We start from the raw sequence: 22,987 nt of genomic DNA, 5'->3' as shown, positions 1-22,987 counted from the left end.
GGATGTTGGTAAGACCGCTTTTAACTCAAGAACAGCTGGATGGATTTTGACAATTCTCACCAATTCAGAATGGCCTTTTGGCAGAAAAATACCCATAAGAAGATGCTAATAAAAGTTGTGAATATATACTTTTGAGGATCTTCATAGACTCATTTTCTGCGCCGACTTATGCATGTCAGTCCGTCTGTCCATGTGTTTTTGTGAACAAAATGCAGGTTGCATTTATTATCCGATTCAGATGAAATTTTCTAAACAATATATGTTTGGCCCAAGGACGAACCCTATTGATATTGGTAAAAATCGATTCAAATTTAGATATAGCTTCCATATATATCGTCAACCGATTTCGGGTTGATTGTGCAACAAATGGTATATATCAGTCCAAATGACTTGAGTTTTGGCACATCCTACCTTATTCAGTCCAGAAGCAAGTATATCAATTTACATTTTAAGTCTCTCATATTAGTAATATGTATCCCACAAGAACGATATTTGGTGCCAGATATCAGACACAGCTATGAAATAAGTGCCTTGTCAAGATCGGTTATATTGGGATATAGCTCCAATATATATCTTTATCCGAGTGAATTGTGGCACTTCCGATCGAATTTAGCCTAGAAGCATGTACTTCATATTTGGTGAAAATCGCTTTAGATATATCTATAGAGGTATATCAGGTATATCTATCGCTCCAATAAATATGTTTTAATATAATTCTTAACGAAGTCATATCATACACTATACAGCAATATTATTTGGTACTAGAGGCACAAAAGCCTCCGTCAATTTTTTTTTAAATCGATTCACATTTGGATAAATAGTTCCCAAATTGTGACTACTCTGAAGCCATGATACGCATTCAAGTAAGGTTCATAGTTGGTATGTTCTACTAAATACGCAAAGTGGTGTAGGGCCGCCCGACTTTTGTCCTTTCATTACTGTTTTCTTTATTTTTTGTCATATTAACATATCTTTGAACTTAATCTAAGTTTTAGAAAAATATTAGAATATGCCAATTTTGAACAATTGAATTGATATTTATACCCTTCAACACTATGTGTTGGGTGCATTATAAGATTTATTGGGTCAAAAATTATGTAACACCTCGAAATATTGGTTTCTCACATGAGAAACTATATATGGATCTTACTACCTCGCCAAGCTTAGTCTATCTATGTATGTCCGTCCGTCCGTCCGTCCATGTTAACTTGTATTCACGTGACAGGTCGCATTTATGGCCCGATTGTCATGAAATTTTGCATGGGGGTTAAGGTCAGAATAGAAGCTTTTGTTGGGGGAAGTGATCGCAAAATAATTAGGGATTGAAATGTACCAAAAAAAAAATATTGATTTTGTAGTTACTTTGTAGTTTAGTATGGCCAGAGTTTAGGGCTGATCATAACTTTAACATAAAACAAGTAAAAAAGCAGTAGGAAATTTTCCAAAAAATAAAGGGCAATCATGCGCATTTTTTGTCATAGGCTCCAGTACCCATTACGAAATCTAAATACGAAAATTCAATGAAATGATCTAAAATTTTACAAAAGGATTTATTTGTGAGTATTTTACCCCCTGTAAGAGATATGGCTATATAGGTCTAACCTTATAACGGTACATATTCGTATACCCCTCATATAGCGGTTTTAATTTGAGTAATATTATTCCACTGACATTTTTAAAATTTTTCAAGTTCCTTACAATTAATTATTTCTTTCTTACATAGCAAGTTTGCGCTTGTTAAAATCTTGAATTCTAAAGTTTTTATTCTTCGTAAGTAAATAATTATTTAGACAACCCTCAAACAAAAAAAAAAAAAAAAAAGAAAAAAACTCAAAGTTTAATTTGATATTCTCGGAAATATATATATATATATATATATATATATATATATATATATATATATATATATATATATATATATATATATATATATATATATATATATTAAATCCACAATATATTAAAAAAAACTCACGATGTATCTCTAAATGGTCTAATTTTTAATAGATAATAGAGTTTTGAAAGTTATCGAAAATTATCTTTAGAAAATCCACATTCGTATCTCTGAAAGTCCTTGAAAAAATATCTTTAGAAATCCACGTTTGTATCCTTGAAACTCCTTGAAAAAATATCTTTAGAAAATCCACATTCGTATCTCTGAAAGTCCTTGAAAAAATATCTTTAGAAAATCCACGTTTGTATCCTTGAAACTCCTTAAAAAATATCTTTAGAAAATCCACGTTTGTATCCTTGAAACTCCTTAAAAAATATCTTTAGAAAATCCACATTCGTATCTCTGAAAGTCCTTGAAAAAATATCTTAAAAAATTCACGCTTGTATCTCTGAAACTGCTTGAAAAATATCTTTAGAAAACCCACGTATACATCTCTGAAAACTTCAGAAAAAATATTTTTAAAAAATCCACGTTTGTATCTCCGCAACTCCTTGAAAAAACATCTTTAAAAAATCCACGTTTGTATCTCCGCAACTCCTTGAAAAAATATCTTTAAAAAATCCACGTTTATATCTGTAAAACTTCTTGAAAAAATATCTTTAAATAAAAATCTACGTTTATATCTCTAAGACTCCTTGAAAAAATATCTTTAAAAAATCCACGTTTATATCTCTAAGACTAATTGAAAAAATATCTTAAAAATATTCACGTTTATATCTCTAAGACTACTTGAAAAAATATCTTTAAAAAATTCACGTTTATATCTCTAAGACTAATTGAAAAAATATCTTAAAAATATTCACGTTTATATCTCTAAGACTACTTGAAAAAATATCTTTAAAAAATCCACGTTTATATCTCTAAGACTACTTGAAAAAATATCTTTTAAAAATCCACGTTTATATCAGTAAGACTCCTTGAAAAAATATCTTTAAAAAATCCACGTTTATATCAGTAAGACTCCTTGAAAAAATATCTTTAAAAAATCCACGTTTATATCAGTAAGACTCCTTGAAAAAATATCTTTAAAAAATCCACGTTTATATCAGTAAGACTCCTTGAAAAAATATCTTTAAAAAATCCACGTTTATATCAGTAAGACTCCTTGAAAAAATATCTTTAAAAAATCCACGTTTATATCAGTAAGACTCCTTGAAAAAATATCTTTAAAAAATCCACGTTTATATCAGTAAGACTCCTTGAAAAAATATCTTTAAAAAATCCACGTTTATATCAGTAAGACTCCTTGAAAAAATATCTTTAAAAAATCCACGTAAGACTCCTTGAAAAATGTCTTTAAAAAATCGACGTTTATATCTCTAAGACTCCTTGAAAAAATATCTTTAAAAAATCTACGTTTATATCTCTAAGACTCCTCGAAAAAATATCTTTAAAAAATCCAAGTTTATATCTGTAAGACTCCTTGAAAAAATATGTTAAAAAAATCCACGTTTATATCTCTAAGACTCCTTGAAAAAATATCTTTAAAACATCCACTTTTATATCTCTAAGACTCCTTGAAAAATATCTTTAAAAAATCCACGTTTATATCTCTAAGACTCCTTGAAAAATATCTTTAAAAAATCCAAGTTTATATCTGTAAGACTCCTTGAAAAATATCTTTAAAAAATCCACGTTTATATCTCTAAGACTCCTTGAAAAATATCTTTAAAAAATCCACGTTTATATGTGTAAGACTCCTTGAAAAAATATGTTAAAAAAATCCACGTTTATATCTCTAAGACTCCTTGAAAAAATATCTTTAAAAAATCCACTTTTATATCTCTAAGACTCCTTGAAAAAATATCTTTAAAAAATCCACGTTTATATCTCTAAGACTCCTTGAAAAAATATCTTTAAAAAATCCACGTTTATATCTGTAAGACTCCTTGAAAAAATATCTTTAAAAAATCCACTTTTATATCTGTAAGACTCTTTGAAAAAATATCTTTAAAAAATCCACGTTTATATCTGTAAGACTCTTTGAAAAAATGTCTTTAAAAAATCCACGTTTATATCTGTAAGACTCCTTGAAAAAATGTCTTTAAAAAATCCACTTTCATATCTCTAAGACTACTTGAAAAAATATCTTTAAAAAATCCACGTTTATATCTGTAAGACTCCTTGAAAAATATCTTTAAAAAATCCACGTTTATAACTGTAAGACTCCTTGAAAAAATATCTTTAAAAAATCCACGTTTATATCTCTAAGACTCCTTGAAAAATATCTTTAAAAAATCCTCGCTTATATCTCTAAGACTCCTTGAAAAAATATCTTAAAAAATTCACGTTTATATCTCTAACACTCCTTGAAAAAATATCCACGTTTGTATCTCCGAAACTCCCTGAAATAATATCTTTATAAAATCCAAGTTTGTATCTCTGAAACTCCTTGAAAAATATCTTTAAAAAGCCAAAGTTTGTATCTTTGAAACCCCTTGAAAAAATATTTTTAAAAAACCACGTCTTTAAAATAATCCCTTGATTATTGGGTCAACAAATATTCAAAATGTATAACACTGTTTAAAAAAATAACACAGTTTTAAAAATTTTAAGATTTTTTATAATTGAAAATGTGTTTTATATTAAACAACAATTGAATATTCAATATGTGTACATACGTACATACTCCCATGTAGAGTTGTAGGGCATCACATGGTCGTCTTGTCCAACCATAGTTTAATTTTATTAATTATTGAACAATTTTTAATTTTTCTCTTAAATAAACAAAACTTAAAAAAATATATTAAAAGAGAAAATCCAAATAATGATTACTCTTCGTTCCATTTTTATACCCTCCACCATACTATGGAGGGTATATTAATTTTGTCATTCCGTTTGTAACTCCTCGAAATACTCATGTCAGGCCCAACAAAGTATATATATTCTTGATCAGCGTAAAATTCTAAGACGATTTAGCCATGTCCGTCTGTCTGTCTGTGTGTCTGTCTGTCCGTCTGTCTGTCTGTCTGTCTGTCTGTCTGTTGTAATCACGCTATCTTTCGAACAAATTGAGATAGAAGGCTATAATTTTGCACACATGTATATTTTGCCAGTAGGCAGGTTAAGTTCGTAAATGGGCCATGTAGGTCCAAGTTATCATATAGCCCCCATATAACTGTACCTCCCGATATTCAGTATTTTTATGATTTTAGCGACATTATTCGCCGGAATTGTTTCAAATTTGGCATTTGAAGTTCGTATTGAATACTACAGCCTAAAACAGAAAATTATCTGTGCAGGTCCATGTCTTCGTGTAGCCCCCATATAACGGTACCCCCCGATATTCGGTATTTTTATGATATTAGCTAGATTATAAACAGATTTTTCTTCAAGTTTCGCATTTAAATAGTGTAATAACTTATGACAAAAGTTGCCTATGCTGGCCCACGTCGTCGTATAAGCATTCGGTATTCTTAAGATTTTAACAGAATTTTTAACGGATTTTATTTATTAGAAAATGCCAAATTTGTACCAAATGGTGGAGGGTATTAAAAGTTCGGCCCGGCCGAACTTACAGCTTTTTTACTTGTTCTCTTTAGATCACGCAATCAGCTGTTGAGTTCTTTCCAAAAACAAAACATCTAATAAATTGTATGTGTTTGTGTGTGCTGAAGAACCTAGGTGGCTGAAAGTGATAAGACCTCCAGTTGTCATTTGACTTTCAGAGTGCAAGCAAAGGGTGTCTGGTTATCTGGCTGGAAAAAAGTAAGTTTTAATATAATTTAAAATAATAAAAATTACATATAATATAAATACCACTTGTCATTAGTGTGTTTACAATAAATAGTTTTTGCAAATAGTTATTTTATTTATTATAATTTTATTCAATAGTGGAAGTAGTTTTGGTGACTCTGACACGTTTGTTTTTTTATTATTGCACAATAATACAACACAGTGGAATTTTTCTGTTCTATTTTAAACAGAGAGATAATGAAATCGGATAACTTCTAATTATTGACAAATACTTCACAGCAGTGTTATCATACTAAATGTTAATTCAGAAAATAAATACATAAAAATAATAAGCAAATTATAATTAAGTTGTTTTTTAAGTAATAACAATTGTATTAAATTAAGGCTGAGCTGATCCGTCAAAAGAGATAATTTAAAGAATGAATTAAAATTGTTAACATTGCTATATTTATTGAAAATAATAAAAATTCTATGACGTTGATTTGTTGATGTTATTAAAACTAAGAGAAACTAATATTAACCAGACCCGCTAAACCACAAGAGCTCGTTCAACTGTTCAATTTCTCTTATTTAAAACACCAACAAATCAATTTAAAAACATATTTATTTTATTTATTTTAATAGTTAGGACAACATTCATGCAGCACTGCTCAAAACCATGAGTTCATGTGCGCCAAAGTGAACATTTAACATTTGGTTTTTCTTTTTATCTAAGATTTATTTAAATTGTTTTACATACAATAAAAAATAAATAATATTTTCATACAGATTTATTGATGCTTTTTGAAAGCAGCATTGAGAAGTGCTGCTAGCACATGAGTCCCAAAAAGAGATTATTTAAGAGAAAACAAAAATTGTATTTTTCTTTATTTTTACCCATTCACATCAATTGTTTTTTTAACTTAGATGTTATCAAAAATTTGTAATAAAGCAATTTTTTTACAAAAATTGTGTAAATTATATTTTAACACGGGTTTTTTGATTATTAAAAAAAAAACAAAGAGAAATCATTTGAGAGAAAACCAACACTGCTCAAAACCGTGTTCTACAATATGAGCCGAAAAAAGAGATAATTTAAGAGAAAGTTAAAGTTCTGTTTTTCTTTATATTTTACGGTTCTATTTAATTGTTTTCAAACATGAATGTTTGCCAAAATAATTTATAAAGCAAATGGATAAAAAATATTTGTATAAATAATGGCTTAACACTGTTTTGTTCTTGATTTAAATAAGCAAAGAGAAATTTGACTGAAAAGAGATATTTCTTCTTGAGCACCGCTGTTTTAGACCCAAATCCATTTCAGGATAATTAGAGTCGATTTAGCGGTGTCCATCCGTCCGTCTGGCTAGCTGGCGCGCATGATAACTCTCGGAGGGAGTACCCGATTTGACCCAAATTTGGTACATCATACAGGGTGAGATAAAAAAAACTGCAACAAAGTCAAACGCCATAATTTTTACATTTTTTTTTTTAATTTTATTGAATGAAATCAAAAATGTCGGAAATAGCATCAAATTTTAGAATAAGTTTAAATTTGTTCGAATTGGTCACATTTGGCACGAATTATGGCCTTCAAACGGCCAATGAAACCGTCACACGCTGCCTGAATGTTGCTCTCCGGTATTTTAGCCCATTCCAGGCGAAGCGTTTGCTTTCCAAAATACTCCAGACACGGATTGGTGAAGCGAGGAACCTAATTTTGTAAGCAATCTTGGGTTGGAATGTCTAAGGTCTGCGGCCAAAATGTTTGCGTGCCAAAGGCTTTAAAGACCCTCCAAAATATTTTCACGATAATATTCGGCCTTTATTCTGATGCCACGGTCAATTAATACGAGCGGAGAGCGACCATCGGCTTTTATTGCGGTCCACACCATCACCATGGTCGGCGCTTGAGTTTTGGTGGCCAACAGTCTGCAAAATAATATAATCGTTTTCATTGTTCAAAATATTGACCCTTTGTGGGGGAGGTACCAGAAATAATAGTCCTATTTTTACCATATTTATAACAGACCTTGTGTTTATAGTAATATTGAGATGCGCCAAGTCTGAATGGAATCGGATGCAAATTATGAGCTTCCTAAGTATTCAAAATGTTTATCCTTTGTGGGGGATGTAGCATAAGGAGTGGACCGATATGTCCCATCTTCACATCAGATCTCAGGTTATTAAAAATATTGTGATGTGTGTAATTTAAAGACAATCGGACTCTTATACTTATTTTGACCCTTTGTGGGTAATGGACTCGATATTGTCCATTTTCCCACCTGACCTAGTACTGATGCGATTACTATGATTTGCTAAGTTGGAGCAGTAACATATATTTTTTTGTTAAATTTCGACATTTTCTGGGGGATGTACCAGCCCATCTCCGACCTTGATCTAAGTTTGATAATAATATTACGATGTAGCAAGTTTGGACCAAATCTGATACTCCCTTCGAGAGTTATCGTGCGCACCAGCCAGACAGACGGCAGAGGGACTGACATAGCTAGTTGGACTCAAAATGTCCTGAAACGGATTTGGCCGTATCAAATGATATATACCTTCTTTAGTTATATGGCTGAGGGTAAAAAAATGCCACTAGGCTACTAGTTATATTTACAAAAAATAATAATTTTATTCCAATATCTCTGAAAAAAAAAAACATTTATTTAAAGGAAAAATTTAATGACTATAATAATAATTAAGTTAATTATATTATTAAATTAATAAACATTTTACGATTCATTTGTTTTTAGATGCTGCATTTGAAAAAATTGACAAAACTACACAACGTCATGCCGCAAGCATTGCGGGCATACAGCTCAGCGGGATTGCCAGAATTATCGCAGGTAAGATATTGAAATGAACAGATTTTTAACTCTTTCGAATAACCATAAATTAAATAGAAGCCTTAATGCTAAAGACTTCTGAAGACACTGGCTGAAATTAAGTCTTTATCATAGAATATTCGTGTGATTATTACATTATGATTTATGAAACGACACGATGCAGAAGTTTTAAAGTCAACGTGACGTCATTTTCTGGCCAACGTTTTGATCTGAAACTCGTATGTGAATTATTTTGAAAATCACAAACATTTCAAATTCAAATGTCACGAGTAGAGCCAAAGACATAGAAGTGTAAAGATAGGACAAGACAGGGTCAAGATATGGTAACCCTGTGAAAATAACTCTGTTGTTACGATATCGTGACAACATAGTTACCAATGTGAACTGGTTTAAACCGCTAAGGCAATGTGTAAATTTTCGGAAAGGTCCATGGAATAGAATTTTGAAACCAAAATTTTGGATTTTTCAAATTTTTATTTGTTATCTGTTTCTGTAATTTTGGTTTTTATATTAACATGTCTCTGCCATGAGCTGTTACCAAAGACATAGAAGTATAAAGATAGGACAAGAGAAAGTCCAAGTATGGTAACCCTGTGAAAATACATCTGTTGTTATGATATCATAACAACATAGCTACCAATGTTAATTGATTTAAACCGCCAAAGCAGGATGCAAATTTTTGGAAAGATATATAGAATAGAAGTCATTAGGAAATTATTTTATGATACTACGAACCTCACGAATAGAACTCCAAAATCATACGATATTTCAAAAAATCAAAAAATAGTCGACCTAAGAAAATTTTAAAAATTAAAAAGAATTTGTTCCAAAAATCAATTTTTTGAGTTCACAAATTGTTCTTTTGTACAAAATACCGCCGGTGATTTGTGGCAAAGGAAATACTTCTATGTATTCTCATCTTAAAAGTGATTAAAATTATTTTAATATAATTTCATTCATAATTTATTAAAAAAGCATTTAAAAATCGCTGTTAAACGGATTCAAAATATTCCAATAAAAATCTAAGATTATAGCCAAGGCAATAAGTCCTTTAAAATTAAAACTTGTATCGTAGCTTTGATAGTTTCTTAAAATCCTCAATACAGACTTGAATCAGAAACTATCAGAGTTCTGAGATCTAGAAATTATATTTAAGTTTAGATATAAACAAGAAATAAGTAAAAAAAGCTGTAAGTTCGGTTGGGCCGAACTTTGAATACCCTACACCTTTTGGAAGGAATTTGGAAATGAAAAAAAGTGTTGAAAAATACTGTTAGAAATCATCAAAATACCGAATATAGGGAGTTATTGTTATATCGGGGTCTATACGAAGACGTGGACCTGCATAGCCAGTTTTCTGTCACAAGCTGCAGTACCCATTAGGAACTTCAAATACGAAATTTGGAACATGCCAATGAATAACTTTAATAAAATCATCAAAATCTCGAATATAGGGTGGTACTGATATGTGGGGGCTATACGAACATCTGGACAGCCTATAGTACCCGTTGCGAACTGCAAATACGAAATTCCGGTAAATAATGTCGCTAAAATCATCGGAATACCGAATGTAGGGAGGTGCCGTTATATGGGGGCTATACGAAGACGTGGACCTGCATACGCAGTTTTCTGTCATAGGCGGTAGTAACCATTACGAATTTTAAATACGAGCTTCAAATACGAAATTTAAAACAATTCCGGTGAATAATGTCTCTAAAATCATCAAAATTCCGAATATTGGGAGGTATCGTTATATGTAGTACCCATTACGAACTTTAAATACGACGTTTAAACAGACATCTAAAATCATTAAAATACCGAATATCGGAAGGTACCATTATATGGGGGATATACGATATCGTGGACCTATATAGACACGTCTCTTCCAGGAGCTAAAGTACTTAAAAAGAACCCCTTTTGTCGATTTTCAGATAGTTCCATTGAAAAATGTGGCTAAAATTATGAAAATGCCGAATATCGGGAGGTTCCGTTATATGGGGGATATACAATATCATGGGCATATATAGATAATTCTCTTCCAGGGAGTAAAATATTAATAAGGAACTCCCGGTGTAGATGTAGTTATATTGAAAAATGTTTCTAAAATCATGAAAATACCGAGTATCGGGAGGTAGCGTTATATGAGAGATATACAATGTCGCAGACCTATATAGACAATTCTCTTCCAGGGGGTAAAGTACTCAGAGGGAACCTCTTGGGTGAATTTTGAGACAATTCCATTGATAAATGTAGCTAAAATTATCAAAATATCGGAGAGTACCGTTATATGGGGGCTATACGATATCGTGGACCGATATGGCCCATCTTCGAATTTGACCTAAAGTCTAATCTGTGAACAATTTTAGCTTCCTATCTTAATTAGTTTTGACTCTAGCGTGATTACAACAGACGGTCGGACGGATAGGACTAAATCGTCTTAGAATTTTTCGCTGATCAAAAATCCGAAAAATTACATCTACAAGTCGTACCAAGATCTAACTTTAAAAGTTGTTCAAAAAATTCAAATTAAAAATTCTCGAATATAACTGTCGAAATTATCCACAAATCCTGGCTTATAGTTTCCAAATTCCAATTTTCTGCTTCCCAAAAATGTTTCTGAGTTGATATTATAAAGAGGTCAAATCTATTTTTTCCATACCTTACAGTATAGATAACTATTACAAACTTACCGACCATATTAAAAAAATACACAATTCTGATACAAGGATTTAGTTAGATATGTTAATGCACCGTAAAGATTGTAAAGAATTTCAGGGAATTTCGAAATATAGTTGCATAAGATTACGTTACAATAATGAGATACAGCAACAACTGTTATGTATCCTTTAAAGGACATGCACACACACACACATTCTAAGAAACACATAATGGAAATATGTCTCGCAATTATGACATTCAATTGTTGTCTATTTAACCAATAACAATTTCCTGATAATGAACCCAAAACACACACACAGACACTAATCCACATAAACATAACGTGCCACACAGCAGGATTAAAATAATTTCCCTAATCCTGCTGTTAACCGATGAGGGGAAAAACGAAAGGGATGATAAGGTACTCTACTTCCACATTTGTTTTCTTCTTCTCTTCCAGGTACGCTACAATGTCAAACGTGGCAATTATGCCGAACTAGAGGACAAAGATGTTACCTTTTTCGAGTCCATTGTTGGTGCCACAAATACGTTGCGCGATGGTCCCGATAATGACTTGCAAGGATACAATGTCGACTTTTGGCAGAGTGTGAGAGGCAACAGTAAATTGTTGCTCAAACCCGGCTCAACGCAGGAAATTTCCGAAATTCTCAAATATTGCAATCAACGAAAATTGGCGGTTTGTCCGCAGGGTGGTAATACGGGTGTGGTGGGAGGTGCCTGTGTTTGATGAAATTATCCTTTCGTTGGGGCGTCTAAATAAAATTCTCAGCATTGATGATATTACTGGAATTGTCGCCTGTGAATCGGGTGTGATATTGGAGAATTTGGACACAAAAGTCCAGGAGGCCGGTTTTGTGGTTCCTCTGGATTTGGGCGCCAAATCGAGTTGTCACATTGGTGGTAATGTTTCGACAAATGCCGGCGGTTTGCGGGTCATACGTTATGGAAATCTTCATGGTTCGGTGTTGGGCGTCGAGGCGGTAAGTAAAAAAAAAATATTATTTAGGATAATATGTTTTGGAAAGATATAAATATTAACTTGTAATTGTATAGTGGAAATATTTAACATAGAAGTTTCAGATTTTTTATCGGCCTTTTTAGTGAGATTATTTTTTAATGAAATTAAAAATCTATTTCATTATACCCTGCACCACAAAGTGGAAAGGGTATTATGTATTTGAGTATTTGTTTGTAATATGTAGAAGGACGAGAGATAGACCCATAGTTACTCTTGAGGATCTTCATAGAATCACTTTATGAGTCGATTCTTGCATGTCTGCCGTCCGTCCGTCTATCCATGTATTTTTGTGAACCAAATGCAGGTCGCATTTATTATCCGAAGATGAAATTTTGCAAAAAATATCAATTGACCTGCATTTTGACCTGCATTTTGGCATATCCGACCGAATCCAGTCTAGAAGCAAGTACATCAAATTTAGTGAAAATCGGTTCAGATATAGCTATAGCTTCCCATATATATGTTTCATCCGATTGAGGGACTTACATTCGTAATATGTACACCTGAAGAATGATATTTGGTTCCAGATATCAGATACCGCCCAGAAATACCTCTGCCAAATCAAGATCAGTTCAGATTTGGATATAGCTCCCATATATACCTTCAGCCGACTTCGGGTTAATTGTGCACCAAATGACCAATATCAGTCGAATTGACCTGGATTTTGGTACTTCTAACCGAATTCAGCCTATAAGCAAGTATATCAAATTCAGTCAATATATAGCTATAGCTCCTGTTTAACTCAGGGGAGTGGGGGAAAGGCTTCGACAGCGGTAGCAACAACAAAACTCCCCAGAGTTATGATGTGAGAATGAGGTATGCGATGTGTAGGTGAGAGGTTTGGTGCGGTGCGGGTGATACGCGTGTGTGGTGTAAAGAAAGAAATATGGCAAGAAATAAAACAAAGATAAATTAGTATTAATTCTTAATATAATTTATGCTTTATTAGGTTTCTTTCTTTTCAAACGACAGAATTACCTCTTTTCAATATGGTGTTGGCGACAGTGGCCGTGTTGGGTTTCGCTTCCGTTTCTAAAAGACAAGTGAACGCAATGGTTCTGAGTGACCGCTGAGGGTCCCATGTCTGTCTACTAATACAACTACAACTACTTCCAATGAGAGCAAGGTGAGCCTACCGACAACAACCAATGCCCAGCGACGATCCGCTCACTACGGTCTCCGCCAGGGGAGTTGTAGAGGAGATGCCTGTGCGCCAATCAGCATCCGTGATTGATCGAGCATTGGAAAGTTGTGGTGGAACGTATCGAACTTATACATTCCGGCCCCCTTGCTAGAACTACGAGTCTAGCAATTAATATCAATTTATTATAAGTTAGGAAGGAACGTAAATTCAGATTCCTAAGTGAGCTATAGTTGCAGATTTTCGTTTTTTTTTTTATCATAGCGATTTGACGAATTGCCGACAGATTCGGTCTACAATTTCAATGTTTTGCGCAATTAATGTTTTCAGCAAATTTCGATTATAAAAGATACGATTCCTTTCTAAATTGGTCGATTTCAATTCTTGGTTCAAGATTAAATTACAGTCGAGGGAGGTACTGAACCGGTGAGAATGTACCCAAAAATAGACTTTTGGGCCAGCAATGAATCCAAAACAATTTTTGGAGGTTCAGCTTCTAGAATTTTAGGATACAAGTCAGCGCCAAGTAGCAAATCTATTGGGCTGTCATCGAAAGAATCCGCTAATTCAAGATTAGGAATTCGAGTCTTTAAATTACAAAAAGATGGTGACGAGGACAACTTCCCCTTTACTTTGGGTAAGACTAACGCTTTTGTTTCAACAATTCTAGATGCGTTTTTAGGGGAAGACAACTTAAGCAAACAAGCTTCTTTTGGCGAATTAGATTTGATTTTCAAAGGACAAGTTGAAATTCCAATTGCATTTTTGAGTTTCTTACTTACAATCGATGCTTTAGAGGAAGGATCTACAATTGCACGAGTAGTGTACGACTTACCATCATGAACAATATTTACCAGTGCAGTTCCCAAGAGCACATGATCTTCAATGGTGTTGGGAGACTGACTGTTTGAATTATTTTTAGCAGAAGGTGGGTGCGTTTTAGAAGACTTTGGACCTCGACTTTTGACCTTCGTAAAAGTCGGAGGGGGGTTTGTACCTCGACTTTTGATAAAGGCGGGAGGGACTGTCTGTTTGTACATCGAATCTCGACTGTTGACTGAAGTACAAGCCGGAGAGGATTTCTTAGATTGCACAATGTGTGTTTGTGAAGACAGGCAAGATTCAAGATTTGCAGATACCTGAGATTGTTTTGAACAAGGGGATCCAACAAAACTACTTATTTGTGGCCGGTGTAGAAGGCTGTGATGCCTTTGTTTGCAAGATTTGCAACTATTTGTGCTGCGACAATTTTTAACAGCATGGCCACGAGAAAGACAATTTATACAACACTTATTCTTTTTCACAATTAAGAATTTGTCCTCAAACGAAAGTTTTCTTAACTGTGAGCAAAGTGGGAGCATATGACTTTGGTTAGGACAAATTGGGCAATAAGTGTTTGGCCGAGGAGAAGGATCAACACATTTTGGTTCATGTACCAACGACTTTTTGATGATTGAACTAGATGTGCGAGCATGCGTGGATGTTAACGACCTAGTTGAGTAGCGATGAGGTGAAACACTCTTTGATGGCAACGATTTAGGCACGAAACTATGAGAAACAATGTTTGTGGGAAGATTTCTACGTATATGTTGAATACATTGCAATGTTTGTATTCTTTCAGTGAGGAAAGCATCTAATTCTGGCCAGGAAGGCAACAACGACTTATTTTTGATACTTTGCTCCCACAAAGTCAAGGTGGTTAAAGGCAAACGCTGCAAACAAATATGTACAAGAATTGGATCCCACTGATCCGTGGCGACGTCGTAGACGGTCATTGCAGCGAGACAACTATTAATTCCGCGTTGGACACTTTTCAAACCCGAACAAGTTTCAATTTTTAGTGGAAGAATATCAAACAAATTTTTGATATGGCTATTTACTACGATGCGCTTATTGTCGAAAGCCTCCGCCAAAGCTTTCCATGCCAATGTAAAACTACAATTTGTGAGTGGAAATCTGCAAACGATTTCGCGAGCCTCACCGGAAGTCTTCTGCCTAAGATAGCAGAAACGTTCTATGTCTGATAGGCGTGCATTGTTGACATACAGAGTTGTGAACAAATCACGGAATGTGGGCCAAGAAACAAAATCGCCAGCAAAGACTTCGATATCAATGGGTGGTACTACAAAACAATGACTATCGAAGGGTGGATTGGAGCAACAATTATTGGGGGAAGATTTGGAGAAAGCATCAACGGGTGGAGAAACAGACTGCACAGGAACCGATGAGTTAGGTTCGCTCGAAAGCAAGCCTGAAGGTGGTGTTCTATTAGATTTATTACAAATAGCTATGTTTGGTACGTTAGAACTGGGAGCAGGTAAGGACTGAGGAGCCGCAGCAGGAGAGCCATTTTCATTGAGTGGGGTTTTAAGGCGGACAAGATGCTTGTTTATGGTGGTCAAACACCAATGATATGCAATAAATGCATTATTGTACTTATCCTCAACGACATCAAAATGGTCAGTCTGTGCAGTCTCGGATGCCTTGAGGTAGTTTTTACACTCAGCGTAGGTGATCAAAACCTTTTCCCACAATTCTCGTATTTCCGAAATACGGATTTCAAGATTAAATACTGTAAACTGGGATTCATTTATCTGTTCGAAGTATTCAACAGACTTGAGAACAGTGTTAGTAGCTCTAATTAATCGAGTAACTGGTGTTATCGACATTCTGTTACGTGGAGTAGACGGAAAAACAAAGCAAACAAATGCAACTACGAGAAATAAAAAGCTTCCTTAAGAAACCTCCACGAATTTGGTAAAATTGGGAATGAAAACAAAGCTAAATAGGAGAAAATTTAAGAAAAACTTTTCCTATATGGCAAAAACTACAAAATTTAAAAAGAATAAAATTGCTCCAATATTAACAAAATTAAGATAATTAATACTTTAGTAATGCCGAAAGTAGGGTGTATTCTTCCAAAAAATACCCAAAACCATACAGAGAGTCACAAATAGTGTAAACAACTGTGATTTATTTACCCGAACAATTACGAAATAGCCACACAAACAAACAGATTCAACTAATATGTGCTGCCTCAATATTTGCACAGAATGCCGAATGTAGGGTGAATTTGTCAAAAAATTTCAAAACCCCTAAGTAGAGTTGCAATTGCAAGCAGAAGTTAAACAAAATCTAAAAATGTTGTAAAATTAACCAAAAAACGATTAATTTGCACCAATATGTTTCACTAAATATGTCTGCAAAGAATGCCGAATGTAGGGTGAATTTATCAAAAAATTCCAAAAACCCTACTACTAGTTAAAAATATTTCAGAAAATTATCGAAAAATAATTTCTAAATTAAATTAAAAAAATTCACAAATTATGCTGTTTTACCCCACTGAATGTATGCTGTGGTGATGCAAATTTTTCTTCAACTAAGGCGAGGGAGTAGGGCAACAACGAGGGGAACAATTTTTTGTCAAATGAGACTTTTTTTCTCACAAAGTGTTCATTTGAAATGAGAGTTAGAAAACGAAACAAATGAACGAAGCGGAACAAGAGCACCAAATATTTTTGTATGATCAACGCGACAACGGATGATCAGTACAAAGAAAGCTAATTATTTTTACAACGACAGAACTACTTGTTGTAGGGAAATGCACTTAATTAACACAAGAAGTGTTAATATAAGTCGACCAACTGACTTGTTTCCAAACGAAAGGCAATTGTATGATCAACGCAACGTAGGTTGATCAGTACAATGAATAATATTTTATGCAAAGACGAGAGTGGACTGTATTTGATATGTAACACGCGCGTAGAGCAATTGAGATTCGACCAAACCGAAACAATTGAAATATTCACTATGAAACCGCGGGTAGCTCACTTCAAATGGTAATCTGAATTTACGTACCTGTTTCTTAGTGTTGATTATAATGATGAAAGAGAATCCAATGACTTCTTCATGCAATACAGGGAGCAACGACAAAGGGATGGCTTCTATCCGGCTCGATGCGACCAAATGTTTAACTCAGGGGAGTGGGGGAAAGGCTTCGTATAGCGGCAACAACAACAAAACTCCCCAGAGTTATTATGTGAGAGGTGTGATGTGTAGGTGAGAGGTTTGGTGCGGGTGATTCGCGCGTGTGGTTTAAGTAAAAAGAAAGAAAATAACGAGAAATAAAACAAAGATAAATTAGTATTAACTCTTAATATAATTTATGCTTTATTAGGTTCCTTTCTTTTCAAACAACAAAATTACCTCTTTTCAATGTTGTGTGTTGGCGACAGTGGCCGTGTTGGGTATTCTTCCAAAGACTAAAGACAAGTGGACGCAATGGTTCTGAGTGACCGCTGAGGGTCCCATGTCTGTCTACTAATACAACTACAACTACTTCCAATGAGAGCAAGGTGAGCCTACCGACAACAACCAATGCCCAGCGACGATCCGCTCACTACGGTCTCCGCCAGGGGAGTTGTAGAGGAGATGCCTGTGCGCCAATCAGCATCCGTGATTGATCGAGCATTGGAAAGTTGTGGTGGAACGTATCGAACTTATACAGCTCCCATATATGGTATCAGATATCAGATACTGCCCAGAAATACCTCTGGCAAATTTTATCAAGATCGGTTCAGATCTGTATATAACTCTCATATACAGGGTGAGATGAAAAAACTGCAACCAACTTCAGACTGCTGTCATTTCTAAGCCACTCGTCCGACATCTGTTAAATCAGCTCAGTGACAGCTCATTATATTGTTTACAAGCATTCAAAAGCATTTTGGTGAGAATTTTCCAGAAAAAAAGTTATTCGTGATGGAATTCAAGCGTGATAGTGTGATTTCTTTATATTTGGCTGGAAAACCACAAGTGGCTATCGTTGGAGCACTCCAGCATTTAAATGTGAATTAATCTTTTGTGTCCCGTACCGTCACTCATTACCGTGATACTGGTAGCGTAGCCCGACATCAAGGAAGTGGACAGAAAAAAACAGCAACATCAGCAGAAATGGTTCGAAAAGTAAAGAAGCGACTTGATCGAAACCCGGGAGGCAGTGGCCGAAATATGGCTCGTGAGCTTAACCTATTGCAATATTGCATTCGGCAAATATTGAAAAATGAGCTCGGGGAAAAGCCATTGAAATTCCAAAAAGTGCAAGAACTTACAACGCAACAGAAAGAAAATAGACTGAAAAGAGCTAAAGAGTTGCTTCGCTTGGACGAAAGTGGTGAACTGCCGAATTTGGTTTTCTCCGATGAGAAAACATTCGTTGTCCAGCAGTTTGTAAACAAACAAAGTGAGCGTGTTTACTTGCCAAGGAGGTCAGCTGACAATATATACCTTCAGTTGGCCACCAGAACTCAAGCGCCGGCAAAGGTGATGCTGGGGGCCGCCATAACAACCGATGGTCGTTCTCCGCTCGTATTAATCGGCCGTGGCATCAGAATAAATGCCGAATATTGTAGCGAAAATATTCTGAAGGGTGTGTTGGGCCTTGGACACGCAAACATTGGACATTCCAACAGGACTCAGCACGCGCCACCCAAGAATGGCTACAAAATGAGGTTCTTCGCTTCATTTCCAGCGCACAATGACCACCAAAATCTCCGGATACCAATCCGTTTGACTATTGTGTCTGGAGTATTTTGGAAAGCAAGGTTGGCACTAAAAAATAACAAGTGTCGATTACCTCAGGCAAGCGCTTCGCCGGGAATGGACCAAGATATCGCAGAGCAACATTCGGGCAAAGGTGACCAATTCGATCAAATCTAAACTTATTCTAAGATTTGATGCTATTTCCGACATTTTTTGCTTTCATTCAAAAAAAAAAAAAAAAAAAAAAAAAAAAAATTATGGCGTTTGATTTTGTTGCAGTTTTTTATCTCACCATCTTCAGCAGATTTCGGGTTAATTGTGCACCAAATGGCCAATAACAGTTCAAATGACCTGAATTTTGGCACATCCGACCGAATTCAGTCTAAAAGCAAGTACATAAATTTTGGTGAAAATCGGTATAGATATACCAATAGCTCCCATATATGTTTAATCCAATTTGGGGTCTTTAAGTCCCTCATATTCGTAATATGCATTTAATAAAATGATATTTGATACCAGATATCTGATATCTGATAGAGTTCGGAAATACCTTTATCAAATTTTATCGAGATCGTCTAAGATTTCGATAGATCCGATTTCGGGTTTATTGTGCAAATAATGGCTAATATCAGGCCAAATGTAGTGAACTTCGGGACGTATGTTTCCATTTGGCGGTACTCGGCTCCGATATATATTTCTTTAATATAATCCTTCTCGAAGTGATATCATGCACTCTATAGCAATGTTATTTGGTATAAAAGATTAAAATGTATCCGTCAAATTTAGTGAAAATCGATTCAGAATTGGATATGCCTCCCCTATTTTAGTTCCCTCTGGAACCAAACTATAACTGATCTAAAGTCAAATGTGGATATGTGGTATGATCTACTTCAAATAAATTCTTTTGTTACGGGAGCTCTACTAAATATGCATAGTGTTGTAGGGTATCATATAATCGGTCCCGCCCGACTTTTGACCTTTCCATACTGGTTTAGTATTGTTGAATATATTCATTAATATAATCTCACTTTTGTACCCTTTTCTTGCTTTACAGGTATTGCCCAATGGTCAAATTTTGGATTTGATGTCAGACTTTAAGAAGGACAACACCGGCTATCATTTGAAACATCTTTTCATAGGATCCGAAGGCACACTGGGTGTTGTGACAAAAGTGGCCATATTATGTCCACCACGTTCGGAGTCGGTACATTTGGCATTTGTTGGTAGGTCCATATACATTTCATTTATCTCTTCTGGATTAATTTTAAAATTAATATTCCAAATGGTATGGCGGATCATTTTTAGGTCTCAATTCCTTTGAAAGTGTCCTACAAACATTTAAAAATGCCAAACGTTATTTGGGAGAGATTCTATCTTCGTGTGAAATGATTGATCAGGTTTCGCTGCAAGCCACAGTGGAAAATATGAATCTGAAGTGAGTAGGAAATATTAATAATTTATTTCATTAATTAATTATTAAATTTTACATATAGATCTCCCATTGACACCTATCCCTTCTATATGATGATTGAGACATCGGGCAGCAATGCCGAACACGATATGGAAAAACTGAACAATTTCCTTCAGCTAGCCATGGATAAGGGCGATGTCATTGATGGCACCTTTACGGGAGAGCCCAGTAAAATCCAGGAAATGTGGAAACTGCGTGAAATCATCGCTCCAGCCTTGGCCAAAGATGGCCATTTGTATACCTATGACATATCGTTGCCGTTGCGTTCATTTTACGACATTGTCAAAGTGATGGAGCAGAGAGTCGGCCATATGGCTAAACGTGTTTGTGGTTTTGGCCATTTGGGTGATTTAAATCTTCATTTGAATATAACCACAGAGGCGTATTCGAAGGAAATGTACAAAGCATTGGAACCGTTTGTTTTCGAGTGCACCTCTCAACTGAAGGGCAGCGTCAGTGCCGAACATGGCATGGGTTTCCTAAAGCCTCAATATTTGAAGCTATCGAAGAGCAGCGAGGCCATTGAGATGATGCATGATATTAAACGTCTGGTGGATCCGAATGGTATTTTGAATCCCTATAAGGTTTTGAGGTCTTAAGGAAAAAAACTATTGGATATATGAAGCGATTTTAGTGGAGATTTATTTAATGTGTTATAACTCAAGGTTTTAATAAATAATTAATATGTTTTTGTTACAAAATAAATAAATTAAAATAAACTGAAAAAATATACTATAATATATGTAGGCTTCAAAAATTTTGGGGAAATATCTTCGATAATTATGTAATTTTCAAAAATTCCAGAGAATTCTCTTTAGTCTTCAAAAATATAATAAGGGGTGATTGTTATACCCTCAGAAATGTGACTAGATAGGGTAAATATCATTTAATATGGCCAAAACGTGCTTTATCGAAATAACAGTTTTAGACCCTAGGTCTCTTTGGACAAAATCCGTTTCAGGACATTTGGAGTCGATCTAGTGATGTCCGTCCGTCCATATGTTTGTCCGGCTGGCTTGTGAGCGCGATAACTCTGGAAGGGAGTATCCGATTTGGTCTAAACTTGGTACATTGTAATATTATTATCAAACTTAGATCGAGTTCGGAGATGGACAATATTGGTCCACTGATACCTCCCCACAAAATGTGAACATTTTCAAAGAAAATAATCTACTGCACAGAAAGAGAAAGGATAATTCGATTTTGCACCAACTTTGCGAATTCTAATATTTGCATCAATGTTAGGTCAGGTGCGAAAATCCATAATAATGGTCCACTCCATCAAGTACCTCCCTCACAAATGTCAAAATTTGGAATGATTACAACTTTTATAAAATGTGATGTGAGAGTCCGATTGTCTCCAAATTAGACACATCATAATATTTGTATTAACCCAAGGTATGGTGTGAATATGGAATATATGAGTCTACTCCTTCTGTTACCTCCCCCACAAAGGGTCATAAAACACGAAATTAACATTCATCAACCGAAGATATGTTATAAAGATGATAGAGATCGGGCCCTACCTTCTGGTATCTCCCCCACAAAGGGTCAATGTTTCGAATAACCAAAATATCAGAAATAAGCATAGGGATCTCTTCATATTTCACACATCCCTTTATTTCTACTAACATAACATCCGCTATGAAGATAGGATATATCGGTCTACTCCTTCCAGTACCTCCCCAAAAAGGGTCAACATTTTGAATATCTGTGAAGCTCATAGGACGCAAAATTAACATCCGATTCCATCTAGACTTAGTTCATCTCAATATTTCCATTAACGCAAGATCCATTATAAAGATGGTAGAGATCGGACCATTCCTTCCCCACAAAGGCTCAAAGTTTGGAACAATCAAAACGATCGAAATAAGCATACGGTTCTCTTCATATTACACACATCACTATATTTTTTTTAACCCAAGGTCTGGTGTGAGGATGAAATATGTACACTGGTGGCCAAAACTAAAGCAACTTAAATCGCAAAGACAATAAATGTCCTGTAACTTTTACAAAAATAAACAAATCGTAATTATTTTTCCAGTTTTAAATGAGGGGTTTAATTCACTTTCAAGAAACTAAAAATAAAAATACAAAAATAAGTTTGAACGAAAAATAATATGTGGAAAACTAAAATGACCCAATTTTTGCTTGGTCAAAACTAAAGCAACTTTTGATTTTTTTTTTTTAATAATTAAATTTTGGCTAGTAGTCGATAGCATAACCATTATTTTTGATAGCAGCTGCACACCTACGAGGCATTGAATCTATAACACGCTCAATTTGATCCTTGGGTGTGCTTTCCCAGGCACCCCGAATTCTTTAGAAAATGTTGTGCTTATTTATTTCCGAATCTCTCTTGATCTTCCTATCTACGATACTCCAAAGGCTTTCTAAGGAGTTTAGGTCAGATGATTGTGCCGGCCATAACAAAACATCAATTTTTGACTCCCGCAACCAATATTTGACAAGTTTTGATACAAGTTTGGGATCGTTGTCATGCTGAAACACCCAAATCAGCCGAATATTTTACTCAGCGTAAGGGAACAACGTGATGTCCAACACATCTTTGTAAACAAACCGATCCACAACTTCCTTTATTTTATGGATAGGCCCAAATCCATAGAAAGAAAAACAGCGCCACGCCATTTTTGAC

General features: G+C 34.7%; 1 pseudogene; it reads left to right on the top strand.

The window, feature by feature from the left end:
- The first annotated feature begins 5,599 nt into the window (after window positions 1-5,599).
- On the top strand, window positions 5,600-21,035 carry LOC101898953 (D-2-hydroxyglutarate dehydrogenase, mitochondrial-like; annotated as a pseudogene).
- Window positions 21,036-22,987: the final 1,952 nt, after the last annotated feature.

Source organism: Musca domestica, unplaced genomic scaffold (genome assembly GCF_030504385.1).
Source record: "Musca domestica strain aabys unplaced genomic scaffold, Musca_domestica.polishedcontigs.V.1.1 18, whole genome shotgun sequence".
Lineage (NCBI taxonomy): Eukaryota > Metazoa > Arthropoda > Insecta > Diptera > Muscidae > Musca > Musca domestica.
Note: the sequence above shows the minus strand (reverse complement) of the source record. Positions and strands in the feature narration are given on the sequence as shown.